The sequence below is a fragment of the Myotis yumanensis genome, unplaced genomic scaffold (genome assembly GCF_028538775.1).
Source record: "Myotis yumanensis isolate MYYU_CA2020_CCGP unplaced genomic scaffold, mMyoYum1.0.hap1 SCAF_12, whole genome shotgun sequence".
NCBI lineage: Eukaryota > Metazoa > Chordata > Mammalia > Chiroptera > Vespertilionidae > Myotis > Myotis yumanensis.
The window spans coordinates 54,182,286-54,196,818 of NW_027223763.1; positions in this window are offsets into that span (position 1 = coordinate 54,182,286).

Below are 14,533 nucleotides of genomic sequence, written 5' to 3' on the forward strand. Positions count from 1 at the left end.
TATACACCAATAGTGAACTTTCAGAAAGAGAGATTAGAAAAACAATCCCATTTACCATCGCACCAAAAAAATTAAGATACCTAGGAATAAACTTAACTAAAGAGGTTAAAGACCTCTACTCAGAAAACTACAGGACGTTGAAAAAAGAGATAGAGGAAGACATAAACAGATGGAAGAACATACCATGTTCTTGGATTGGTAGAATCAACATCATTAAAATGTCCATACTACCCAAAGCAATCTATACATTCAACGCACTTCCCATTAAAATACCAATGGCCTTCTTCAAAGATCTAGAACGAACTCTCCAAAAATTCATCTGGAATAAAAAAAGACCCCGAATAGCTGCAGCGATCCTGAGAAAGAACAAAGTAGGTGGGATCTCAATGCCAGATATCAAACTGTATTACAAAGCCACTGTTCTCAAAACTGCCTGGTACTGGCACAAGAACAGACATATAGACCAGTGGAATAGAATAGAGAGTCCAGAAATTAGCCCGAACCAATATGCTCAATTAATTTTTGACAAAGGAGGCAAGAACATACAATGGAGCCAAGATAGTCTCTTCAATAAATGGTGTTGGGAAAATTGGACAGATATATGCAAGAAAATGAAACTAGACCACCAACTTACACCATACACAAGAATAAACTCAAAATGGATAAAGGACTTAAATGTACGACAGGAAACCATAAAAATTCTAGAAGAATACAAAGGCAACAAAATCTCAGACTTATGCCAAAACAATTTCTTCACTGATACAGCTCCTAGGGCAGTTGAAACTAAAGAGAAACTGAACAAATGGGACTACATCAAAATAAAAAGCTTCTGCACAGCAAAAGAAACCATCAACAAAACAACAAGAAAACCCACCTCTTGGGAAAACATATTTGCCAACGTCATATCTGATAAGGGCTTAATCTCCAAAATTTATAGGGAACTCATACAACTTAACAAAAAGAAGATAAACAATCCAATCAAAAAATGGGCAAAGGATCTAAATAGACACCTTTCAAAAGAGGACATTCAGAAAGCCAAGAGACATATGAAAACATGCTCAAAGTCACTAATCATCCGAGAGATGCAAATCAAAACAACAATGAGGTACCATCTCACACCTGTCAGAATGGCCACCATCAACAAATCAACAAACGACAAGTGCTGGAGAGGATGTGGAGAAAAAGGAACACTTGTGCACTGCTGGTGGGAATGCAGACTGGTGCAGCCACTATGGAAGGCAGTATGGAGGTTCCTCAAAAAATTGGAAATGGAACTCCCATTTGACCCTGTGATCCCACTACTAGGAATATATCCCAAGAAACCAGAAACACCAATCAGAAAGGATATATGTAACCAGATGTTCATAGCAGCACAATTCACCATAGCTAAGATCTGGAAACAGCCTAAGTGCCCATCAGTAGATGAATGGATTAGAAAACTGTGGTACATCTACACGATGGAATACTATGCTGCTGTTAAAAAGAAGGAACTCCTACCATTTGCAACATCATGGATGGAACTGGAGAGCATTATGCTAAGTGAAACAAGCCAGTCAATGAAGGAAAAATACCACATGATCTCACTCATTCATGGATAATAAAGACCATTACAAACTTTTGAACAATAATAGATACAGAGGCAGAGCTGCCTCAAACTGATTGTCAAACTGCAGTGGGAAGGCCAGAGAGAGTTGGGGGGCAGGAGGGAGGGGAGTAAGAGTTCAACCGAAGGACTTGTATGCATGCATATAAGCATAACTAAAGGACATAAGACACTGGGGGGTAAGGGAGGGTAGGGGTTTGTCAAGGGCGGGGGGGAAAAAAAGACACTTATGTAATACCCTTTGTAATACTTTAAGCGAAAAATAAAAAAAAAATTAAAAAAAGTAAAAAAAAAAAACAAAAAACAAAAACAAAAAAGTGGGAGGAGCATTTGAGATCTTTACCCACAAACACATATATGGGGTCAGTCTGGCTCAAATGAACTCATAAAAGTTCTCTATAGAAGTGGGTGCCAGAAATAATAGAGCATAAAGAAGAAGAAATGAATTCTGCCTGGAGCCCTCAGGAAAAGCTCCATGGAGCAGAAGGATAAAATATCCTAATGGCTCACCGTGGTTCAAAATTGAAGCCTTGAAAAGCAGGGGAACACTTCCAGTGAATGCAAAACCTAGAAACAGCCTAGATGTGTCCTTCAACAACTACATGTTAAACAGCTTGTAACATATCCATACCGTGGAATACTGCTAATCCACAATAAAAAGGAATAAACTATTGAAACATGCAACAACATGGATAAGTCCCTAGGAAATTATGCTAATGGAAAATGGCAATCCCAAAGAGATGCACGTAGGGAGAGGGGAAAAGTGGATTCTGCCTGGAGCCAAACTGAGAGAAGCCTTCGGTCCAGACCTGCTACCCTAAGGACTCTCCCAAGTGAGACCAGTCAGTGAGCACTTCCCTCGCCTGGGCAAATCTTATAAAGCGAGCTGAGATCTATGGGTGGAAAGGTGGTCAAACCCAAAGATGCTTCCAAAGGTCCAAGAAGCCTGTATCATCAACATAAAACCCACAGAAATAACGCACACTGAGAAGTTGGTCTTCCACATCAGAGCTGTTCACAATGGATCTGTGAATTCTGCACATTACATGTGTTCTCAACAGCATATTAGCTACGCTTGATTTCAGCCACCATATTTTGCCTGCTGTGAGCTTGCACTACCCTTCTATGCAATATATTTTGTAACAGCGTGGAAGAAATACACAAGACTGATTAGAGTTGGCATAATTCATGCATACTTCTGCAGTTATTATTATAGTAGCTGCTTTTGAAAGAGTTATTAAAATTTTAGTGGATATATTTGTGTGTAAATTGTATCAACTTTTTAAAAAAATGGAATAAAGTTGTAAGTAAAGGCTTCTCCAATTTTTGAAAAAAAAAATTTTTTGAAGAAAAAGAAAAACTATTGCTAATCAAACTTTTAATTGAGCCCTACCTAGAGGAACTATCCTCAGTAGAGAAAATTGAAAGTTTGAACACATTTGATAGGGTTAATAAAAAGTTGTATTAAGTGTTACAGCTCATTATAACTTTGACATAAAGCATCATCTGATCATCATCGAGTTTTCAATGAAACAAACATTATTATCACCCTGTACTGAATAAACATCTGAAGCTCTCGGTTTCTGTGGCTTGTCCAGGGATAGTGAATGGTGAAAATGATATTCCAAAGAGGCATATAAGCAAAGCAAATGACACAGAGAGAGTATTCTAGATTCTTCAGTTGTCCTCCTACCAGTGGAAGAACCACATATTAGGAGAACAAGAAATCTCATACTGAAATACACAGTAACCACAGGTGTTTTAACTCCATCAAGAAAAGTCCCCTTTATGTATTTGTCATTAAAATACAAGGAAACTTACCTTTAGATGCATGCATTATTTCCAATGCTTATTGCTCGGTGCAGGTGATGAAAAGCTTGCCAGAATCTCCAAGAGTCTTCAGAGCTGCCCTCTAAAAAGAAAAATGCACCAAAAATGTACAGAAAAGATCATGGCCTGTTGGCATAAAAAGCAACACTGTCATCCATCCCATAGATACTCGTGCCAGGAAAGGGAGGCCTCCTTAGGACCAAATCTATGGCTGTGGCTCAGAACGATAAATGAAAGACCTGAGAGGTCAGAGTCACAGAGAAAATCTCTCTCTGTTACAGAAGTAAAGAATTCCATTTTTATCCACAATAGCTAATGCTGCCTAGAAACCTCTCAGGTGAGCAAAAAGGAAAAAAAAGTATCAAGCTGGCCACAGATGTCCAGAATATGCACCTTCATTTATCGTGCAGTCACATCGAGAAATGACGTCTTCAGAGGGGGCTGCGTGAATGATTACAGTTCCCTTTAATGCTCCAAACTACCTCAAAAGCTCAGTGGGGGCTCTATGCTGTATTTCTGAAATAAATAAACAAACAACCAAACATACACCACTTTTCCTTCTTAGGCCTCATCCTTGACTTTTCCCTATATATTGTCTCCAATATAGGAATCACTACTCCCTTTCTGTCCCAGATTTTGCATATAATGTAAAACAATGAGTGCTGGGATTTTTTTTTCCTTTGTATTTATTGCGGTGACACAGGTTAACAAAATAATACAAGTTTCAGGGGCATAATTCTACAACACATCATCTGTACACTATATTGTGTGCTCACCACCCTAAGTCAAGTCTCCATCCATCACCATTCCCCTCCCCCCATGCCCTCCTCCACACCCCCAATCACCACAATGTTGCCTGTGTCCATGAGTGTTTTTTTTCTTTTTTTGCTCAATCCCTCCAGAACTGTCCCCCTTCAGCCCCCACCCCACCTGACAGTTGTGTCAGCCAGCGGTCTCTATTTTGCTTGTTAATTCATTTTGTTCATTATTTCCTCATATGAGTGAAATCATGTGGTACTTGTCTTTCTCTGACTGGTTTACTTCAGTTAGCATAATGCTCTCCAGGTCCATCCATGCTGTTGCAAAAGGTAAGAGTTCTTTTTTTTATGGCCAAGTAGTATTGTATTCCACGGTGTAAGTGTACCCCAGCATGTTTATCCACTCATTTACTGATGGGCATTTGGCCTGCTTTCAAATCTTGGCTATTCTAAATAATGCTGCAATGAACATAGGGGTGCATATATTCTTTCAAATTAATGTTTCAGGTTTCTTCGGATAAATTCTCACAAGACCATAGTAATCAAAATAGCATGAGTGCTGTTTTAATCATATAGGAACGTTTTACCTAATAAATATAGGAGACATTGGTTTTCTCCTTTTTAGTGGCTGATAAATGTTTTATTGATTAAATGAAATACATCTTTAGCTACATGAATTCTATTGTATGTGTGTATTTTCTGTATTGGCATCAATGCTAAGTGTAGGAACTGCTCAGGATGGTTGCATTTTTATTTTCATTTTTTAAATATATTTTTTTGATTTTTTACAGAGAGGAAAGGAGAGGGATAGAGAGTTAGAAACATCGATGAGAGAGAGACATACGAGTTTTAGCATTTTAGATTGCTCCTATAAGTGGTACCATGTCATACTTGTCTTTCTATGTCTCTCTTATTTCACTTAACATGTCTTCCAGGTTCATCCATGCTGCATCAAATAACAGAATTTTCTCTTTTAAGGCTAAATAATATTCCATTGTGTGTTTATACCATATTTTCCTCTCATCCATTAACATATATTCAGATCACTTCCATGTCTTGGCTATCATGAACAATGCTATAAGGAATATGAGAATATAAAAATCTATTCAATATATTGATTTAAATTCCTTTACATATATACCCAAAAGTAGGATTGCTAGATCATATGGTTCTCTCTTTTGTTTTTTGAGGAATCGCCATACTGTTTCCCATAGTGCTTGAGCCAATTCACATTCTACCAATTGTGTACAAGGGTTCCCAACACCCCCTTTATGAGATTTTGTGTGTTTTTTTTTAATAAAAACCCTTCTAACAGTGTGAGTTGATAGCTCATTGTGGTTTTGATTTGAATTTCCTTGATGATTAGTGATGTTGAGAGTTTTTTTGTTTTGTTTTTAATGCATCTGTTGAATATTTGTATCTCTCTTTGTTGAGAAAGTATATTCAGTCCTTTGCCCATTTTTTAATCAGGTCTTTTAAAAAATATTCTCTTGTATGAGTTTCTTATATATTTTAGATACCATTTCTTTGTCAGATATGTGGTTTGCAAATATTTGCTCCCATTCTGCAGGTTATCTTTTTATTTTGTTAATTTTTTCCCTTGATAGGCAGGTTTTTAGTGTGAGGTACTCTCACTTGTTTACTTTTGTACCTTGTGCTTTTTGTGTAATATCCAAAAAAAAACATTGCCAAGAATAATGTCAACAAGTTTTTCTCTTTTTCTTCCATATTTTTATGATTTCAGGTCTTATGTTAAGTCTTTAATGTTTTTTGATTTGAATTTTTATGTGTGGTTAGAGGTAAGGGTCCAATTTCATTCTTTTGCATATGAATATCCAGTGTTCCCAAAATCATTTATAGAAAATGTTCCCATTGTGTATTCTTAGCTGTTTTGTCATAATTTATCATATTTGCATGTGTTAATTTCTGGGTTCTCCATTCTGTTCCATTGGTTTATTTGTCTGTTTTTATGTCAATACCATGCTGTTTTGATTACTGTAGCTTTGTATTATATTTTGAAATAAGGAAGTGAAATGCCTCCAGTTTTGCTCTTCTTGCTTAAAATTGCTTTCTTTAGGATCTTTTATGTTTTCACATAAATTTTAGGACTGTGTTTTCTATTTCTGTGAAAAAATGCCATAGGGATTTTTTATAGGGTTTTCATTTAATCTGTAGATTACTTTGGGTAGTATGGACATTAACAACATTAATTCTTCTAGCGGCAACACTGAAATCTTGCTAAATTCATTTATTCATTCTTGCCTTGTTTCAGATCTTAGAGGAAAAAGCTTTTACTTTTCACCATTGAGTATTTTGGCTGTGACCTTTACATACTAGTAGTACATGACATTTATTGTGTTGAGGCAAGTTCCTTCTATAACTAATTTGAGAATTTTTATCAAAAAGGGTGTCAAATTGTGTCAAATTCTTTTTCTGTACCTATTGAGATGATAATGTGGCTTTGATCCTTTATTCTGTTAATGTGGTGTAACATTATTAAAACATCCTTGCATCCCAGGAATAAATCCCACTTGATCATACCCTTTTAATGTGCTGTTAAATTTGGTCTGCTAATATTTTGTTGAAGATTTTGCATCTATGTTCTTCAGGTGTGTTTGCCCATAGTTCTCTTGTGGTGTCCTTATCTGGCTTTGATATCAGTGTGATGCTGGCCTCATCGAAAGTATTGGTAATTGTTCCCTTTTCGACTTTTTGAAAGTTTAGAGAGGATTATTGATACTAATTCTTCTATAAAAGTTTGGTAGAATTCACTGGTCCTGGGCTTTGCTTTGTTAGAAAGTTTTTGATTACTGACTAAATCTCCTTTAACATACCATCTTTTTCCAGCAGAGGATTATAGCTGGAAGTATTGTCAGAATGTATCAAACTATTATTTTGTTAAATACCAACTAAGCATATGGCATTAAATAATCAATGAAATTTTCCTGATTTCAGAAAGAATACTTCAAACAAAAATGTCAAGACAATTCGCTATTTCTTTGCGGCAATGTGTTTTTGTTGTTCATTCATCCAGCAAGTATGTCTTTAGTACTAGTAAGTGCCATGCTCTATTCTAGGCGCCAGTGATGGAGCAGTAAGCAAAGCAGACCACGACCTTTCTGGTCCTCAGGAAACTTACCTTCTATTTTATGTATGTGTAGGTGTGCGTATTGCCCACAAATGTAAAAGAAGAATTTTAGAAATGGATGGTCACAGGGGAAGAGTGAAAGGTACAGAAAAAAAAAAGTTGAGGGAAAAGGACACAAATTGAATTAGAATCCATTATTTTTAGCCAGTAATGATTATAATTTTTGACTTTTAGCTATTAAACACGTACTAAAAAAAGCCTATACTTTTTTCATGTTAAAAATTATTTAATTTCTATGGCTTATTTCCATTTAATTTTATTAATAAAACTCCAGTGGAATGGTAAGCTGTAAGCAATCAATAGGCGGTTCCTTTGGTTACTACATCATTGTATTGCCTTTTCAATAAAGGAGGGCAAAATATGTTTAACAGTTTTACTCTAAGTTGTAAATAATTTTCAAGTTCAGTTGATCAAAATTTCATCAACTTACCTTGAAAGTGATAAGTATTATAAAAAATAAAATGTCATCTCCATCTATATCCACACATCTAAACTAAATGGATACAAATGAATAAAATATACTAGGTTATATTATTGTCTATAGCTTTAGGAAGTGACATATTTTTGCCTTCAACCTTTGCTATAACTGTGTATTTCTGAAAGGAAATAAGTTTATCTGTATGTATCATTGGATGAAATGTAAACAAAAAAAAAGGTTATGTATTGGGAAAGAAAATGCTAAAGTCTGTGCTATTTGAGGTGCTAGTGCAGCAGATGAGACACTTTTAGGGGCTCTGTTAACAGTTCTGCAATACTGGAACATTTTCCAAGTTGTTATTCTGTGTATGGGTATCTGGCTGACAGAGCAGATTTCAAAATGGGACTGTGTCGGAGGAGCTTGTTAAAAAAAAAATATCCCCTGAGCATTCCTGCGCATCTCGCACCACCACCACACTGGTTCACTCACGCTCACTCTAGGACTAAAAATATGCCTCAATATCGACTATAGGAAAGAATGATCAGTTAACTTTCACAGCAATTTTCAAATTGCAGTATTTTCCTATAAATACATGGGTCATAATCCTTATGAAGAAATATAGCTCCAATTTTGATGTGTCTTTGGCATTTTTCCTATTAATTTTTGGGATACCACTTATAAGAATATGAATAATGTCTTTTACTGTTGAAGATGAAGAAAAAGTAAACATGAGCATTTTTGTTGTAAATATTAAGTACCATATATTTAAAAAAATTGTCTACAATAGTACAAAATATATAAAATTTACTAATAAACATTAGTTTAATTTTTGGTTTAATTAAATCAAAAGTGTATTTGTACTCAAATTTTAAAAACAGAGCACCTTTTCTACCATTTTGGCAACATGATTGATTGATTAAAGACATTTTATTTGATAGTTAAACATATGATTTTTCTCCTCAGATATATTAGTATGATAAACTATTTTAAGACATTTCCTAATTTTGTGTTATCCTTGCATTTCTGAAGTAATACCCATTTGTTTGAAACTATATTACTCTTAATCTGCTTTGGGAGGCTAATAATATTTTATTTAATACTAGAGGCTTGGTGCACACAATTCGTGCATGGGGTGTGTCCCTCAGCCCAGCCTGCACCCTCTCCAATCTGGGACCCCTCGAGGGATGTCCGACTGCCCAGTGGGATTGGGCCTAAACCAGCAGTCGGACATCCCTCTCACAACCCGGGACTGCTGGCTCCCAACCTGCCAGCCTGATCACCTCTAACCACTCCCCTGCCAGCCTGATCAAAGCCTAACTGCTCCCCTACAGGCCTGGTCACCCCCAACCGCCCTCCCCTGTAGGCCTGGTCACCCCTAACTGCCCTCCCCTGCAGGCGGGGTCACCCCCAACTGCCCTCCCCTGCCAGTCGGGTCACCCCTAACTGCCCTCCCTTTCAGGCCTGGCCCTCTCAACTGCCCTCCCCTGCAGGCCATCTTGTGTCCACATGGGGGCAGCCATCTTGTGTGTTGGAGTGATGGTCAATTTGCATATTGTCTCTTTATTAGATAGGGTTTTTGTTTTAACATTCGTAAGTAAACTATAGTTGTAACTTTTGGGCAATCATGTTTTGTTTTGATTTTATACTCATGTACGAAAGAGAATTAGGAATTTTCCTTCTTGTTTGATACTCTGGGAAAGTTTTAAAATCATTAAAATTATCTGTACCTTAAATGTTGGTAAAATTTCGCTGACATTCTTCATATATTTTGCTTTGGTTGAAGTACAGGAATTCTTCTAAAATTTTTCTTTCTTTGTTGTTCAATTTGGGTGTTCTATTTCATCTAGTCAGTGTTTTGTTTTGTTTTTTCCAATTACATATTCCTAAGTAACTAAACTTATAAATAAAATTTTCAAATTTATTTACACAGAGATGTTTAAGAAAGGTCTCATTGTGTTTTTCATTTACTAGCACGTCTTAGTTTTTAATATCCTGGAAAGAGGTCAATTTTCCTTTTTTTTTTTTTTTTGCCTGTAAAAATGTAGCTTCAAATCTTCAAGTGCAAAAAAGTTTCACTGAATCCTATTATTTAAGTTTCACTTTGTGTGACTATTATGGTATTCGCATTTGAGGAGACCCAGTGTGCCTGTGAATTCCGATGCTCTCTCTCAGGAAGATTGGTGGTTGATAGATGTCAGCATCAGTCTTCTCTGGGAATCTTACCCAAGATTCATAAACCTTCCCAATGTAGCCTGTCTGCCGGGTGAAGGTGCATAAAGGCTTGATCCTCTGCTCAAATTTCTGAGAACTACAGTTTCAGAGTGCCCTCCTGATTCATCTGATGCTTTCTTATGACTGAACCACAGACAAAATGTTCCTTTGTTCAATTGTTTCTTCTTTTTTTTCTCTGCACAAGTAGGTATCTTGCTAGCATTATCCAATAAACTTCCTGCATTCTAATCTTCATGAAAAGGCCAGTTTAGGAGTAGCCCAGACAAGTAGACATTACAAATGTATTATGGTGATGGATCACTGTATTAGTTATCAATTGCTGCATGACAAATTACTCCACAACTTGGAAGTCTATACTAACAAGCATTCCATATCAGACATGAATTCTGAACATCAGGAATACAGAAGCATCTCAGCTATGTGAGACATTGTTTCTAATGAGATTGCAGTCAAGCTGTCAGATGGAAGAACTCCATACATCTCAAGGCTCCACTGAGGCCAAAGGTCTTCTTCCAAGCTTTCTGGTGCGGTTGTCAGCAGGCTTGAGTTCCTCATTGGCTATTGGGTGGTTTCTCACTAAATGGGGCATCTCCATGGAGCTGGAGCTGGCCCATGAAATGGAACCTGGCTTCCCACCAGAACAAATGGTGAGAGTGAGAGTGAGAGTGAGAGTGAGAGAGAGAGAGAGAGAGAGAGAGAGAGAGAACACAAAATATAGGCTCTTAAGAATTATATAATAACCTGGCTTCCCACCAGAACAAATGATGAGAGAGAGACAGAGAGAGAGAGAGAGAGAGAGAGAGAGAGAGAGAATGCTAGCACAAGACAAAGCCATATCCTTAAGAACCTAATCTCAGAAGTGACACTCTCAAAATCCCTGCCATTTACCATGGGCCTAGAGAGCAATCCTGGTGCAATAGAAGCCTTCATAAGGGTGTAAAGAATAGGAGTCAGGGATCATGGGCGCCATGTGGGAGGCTGGCCACCACAGTCACTCATCACAGGGCTGATACAGTAGTCCTACATTGCTGTGCAACACACTGCCTTAAAACTTAGCAACTTCTATTATCTGTTTCTGTGGGTCAAGAATTTGAGCACAATTTGCATAGGGCCTCAGCCTCTGAGTCTGTGACAAGGCTGCCATCATCAAAAGGCTCAATGGGAATGGCTTTGCTGCCTAGCTCCTGCCTATTGGTCACTGGCAGGATTTAGTTCCTCGTGGCCTTTGGGACTAAGGTCTCAGTTCCTCAGACATTGTTGGCTGAGATTGTTCCTCATTTCTCTGCCATGGGACCTCCTTCATAGAAAACCTGTGAAATGCAGCTGGCATCAGGGCAAGCAAGAAAAAAGTCAGGAAGGAATGCCAGCAAGACAGAAGTCTTCTGGAACTGAATCATGGAAATGACATCCCTTTATCTTGCCTTAAACTGCTTGTTAGAAGCAATTGGTAAGATTATTCCAACTCAAGGGGAGGGGATTATACATGTGTTACTACTAGAGATGGGGATCTTTCGGAGCCACAGGACAGCTGGCTAGCTGTGCTCTATCGGAGCTTATAGGTAAAGTTATCTGCAAGTACAAGCTGGCTAAAAACTTGCTGCCGGTGAACCTGAAAGTATATTTGTAGAAGGAAATATATTAGACATCTATAAATCAGTCGTTTGAACAAATGAACATAATAAAAATGAAAAATTGTTGCTGGAGACAACTAATGCTTTGGAAAGAGACAATATAGAGCTGAAAATGATTATCAATTAAAAGCTAAATATGGGCCTGCTTGGCAGCATATAAATCATATTTCCTGCAGCCAGAAGGCAACGAAAACGGAGGATGAAGCCCACAGTTTAATCACAGAAATAACAAAGCTCAAAGGATAGTCAAATCCCCAAGCTAGACAGGTTTGTCCAGCCAAGTTCAGGACCTTGATGGGAAATAAATGAGCCCTGAAACATGGGGTGGGCATCTGGTGTAAGTAATGTTTGAGGATGACTTTTTAAGCAAGTAGTGTTGAAAGCCTGTCGGAGGGAGTTTTGAGCGGTGTGTAGTGCACAGCAGCAGTCCCGTCGCCTGCCGTTCCAGCGGTGGTAGGCCTTTAATACTATCAGTATCAACTTGTATTTTCCAATGCGGTGTCTCTGGGTAGTGTGTCATCTTCAGGAAGTCCTAGCCCGCAAGTCACCAAATGTAACAGCAAAAGCTTAGGAGTGACTGGCATGTCACCAACAGAGAACAAGATGATACGCTCAAGCAGGAAAATGGAGAAGGAATTCAAGACGGAGGAAAATGGTGTTTTTGGAAGACAAACTATGTCAATCTCTTCCCCAATTTTGCCAGCCATTACTGACAATTGAGGGCTGAGCAGTGTCTATCAGAAAGTTCAGAAACTGGTCCAAATATCACCACTGCCAAATAACTGTATTTTTCTGGGTCTCGGTGACCTTGTCTATGAATCAGGATAATATTATTTTTCACGATGAGCATTCTGCAGGGGTTCAGAAAACCGCATGCTTGGTATAAAAGTTATAGTCTTAGTACGGGGAGAAATAAAGCTATTGCTCAAATGGTCACTCACAGAAGACGGGGGCATGTGTCAGAGAAAGAGCTCAGTATCTAAGGCAAGTTCTAGAAACTGTTAAAACAAAAGTGACCCAAGGTCATGGAAACCTCAAAATAGAAATGCTCTTATGATCACCAGTTTTAACCTTTGCCACCTGCCCACTTGGAGGATACATTCTACATTTTAGAAACTTATTTGTGTTGCCTTCATATTTCAATATAATAGGGGGGAAAAACACACACAATGTGTAGAAATGTAAGGTCCAAATAATCACTAGCTGCCAACCCCTAGAAGCAGGCCCCGAAGCAATTCTCCAACTCTGCTCGTTGAACAGGGCAATGAGTCCCCATGACACTCATCTGCCTGCTCTTACCAGGTCAGAAAGTCTTAACCTCACCAGAGAGCCTCACCCCCAGGCCTCTGCTCAAGTTTCCTGGTCCAGGCATCCACAAAGTTACACCTCAAGTCACCCCGTGCCTGCTTCTCCCTATCCCGCTGGAGTGCACATTCGTTCTCTAACTTTGCTTCCCACTCTCGGCTACATACTGCTAATTGTTTTGTTTCCTTCACAGTAAATATAGTTGTAAAAAAGGCATTCCAACTTCCTTGTACAGTGGTGTTTAAGAAAGAGAGAGATACAATTGGACGGGGGGAATGATACTTAATTCCTGTAGTAGAGCAATCTGAATCACCCAGAACTGTATTAACTATTCTAATCAGAATCATTCATTGTGATAGGCTGTACTTATATTCAGCTGGTCTTGCTCCTCTAAAGAGCTCAAAGCATTTCTTAAGTATTAACTCATTATCTATATATTGAAAAAGAACCCCTCGGAATATAGCACTGGGAATTAAAGAAATAAATACTTTTGAAAGAAACTTCATTATCTGCACAATTTCCCTTTGATTCCTTTTTCGGGCAGTACAAGAGGGAAACCATCATCCTAATGCCTGTGTTCTTCCAGGGTAAGGACACAATTTCTGATTGACTCCCTCCTTGGGGAAAAAAAGGCTTCCTTTTTGGTGGCTCTATGAGTTTGCCAATGCTGCCATTACAAGGTTCCCAAATTGGGCACCTTCAACAACAGAACTTCATTGTCTCACAGGTCTGGAGGCTAGATGCTCAAAAATCAAGGTGTCTACAGATTTGATTCTGTGAGGGATTCTCTTTGGCTTATGGATGGTTTTTATCCTGTAGATGTGTTTCAACATCTTCTTTTTATGTGTGTCCGTCTCTGTTCAAATATCATATTGGATTAGAAGCCCAACCTACTCCTATCTTAACAAATTACATCTGAGATGATCCTATTTTCAAGTAAGGACACATTCTGAGGTACAAATTGTTAGGATTTCAATATATAGATTTTAGGGAGACACAATTGAACCTTTAACAGTTATGCTAAAGGTTAATACGGCTTTTAATATACTTATCAAGGCAAAGGAAAAAATGGTAGATTAAAACATGAGATCTACAAGGATAAAATTCCAACTGTACTATTTTTAGTGCCTAGCTTCACAATCATAGAAAATTCCTAAGAACTAGAATAGTTTTATGCATACAATTGTAGGTTCCTTTATGGGAACTCTGTGCTCTAAAACAGATCAATCATAGGTCAGCCCAACAAATTACAGGACTTACCAAGGCATTCCTGAACTTCTTATTAATCCTAGTGCTTGTATCAGAGGATTTCATTTTTGAACACTATCTTTCTATACAATAGACAAAACAATATTCATTTATGGGGGCGAGACAGATCTATAATAGGTATATAAAGACATTCACTAGGGCAAATGGAACTTCTGACTCTAATAGCTAAAAACTCGTGAAAACTCAGAGACCCTTTCTATACAAAACATGAAAAACCATAATTATTTTCATCAGCTATTATTTTTTACTTTCATCAACCATTTATTTGGACCAACTGGTGAAGAGCCAATAGCTTGTCCATCCTTTCTCACTGACTTAATTAAACCAAATAATCATTTG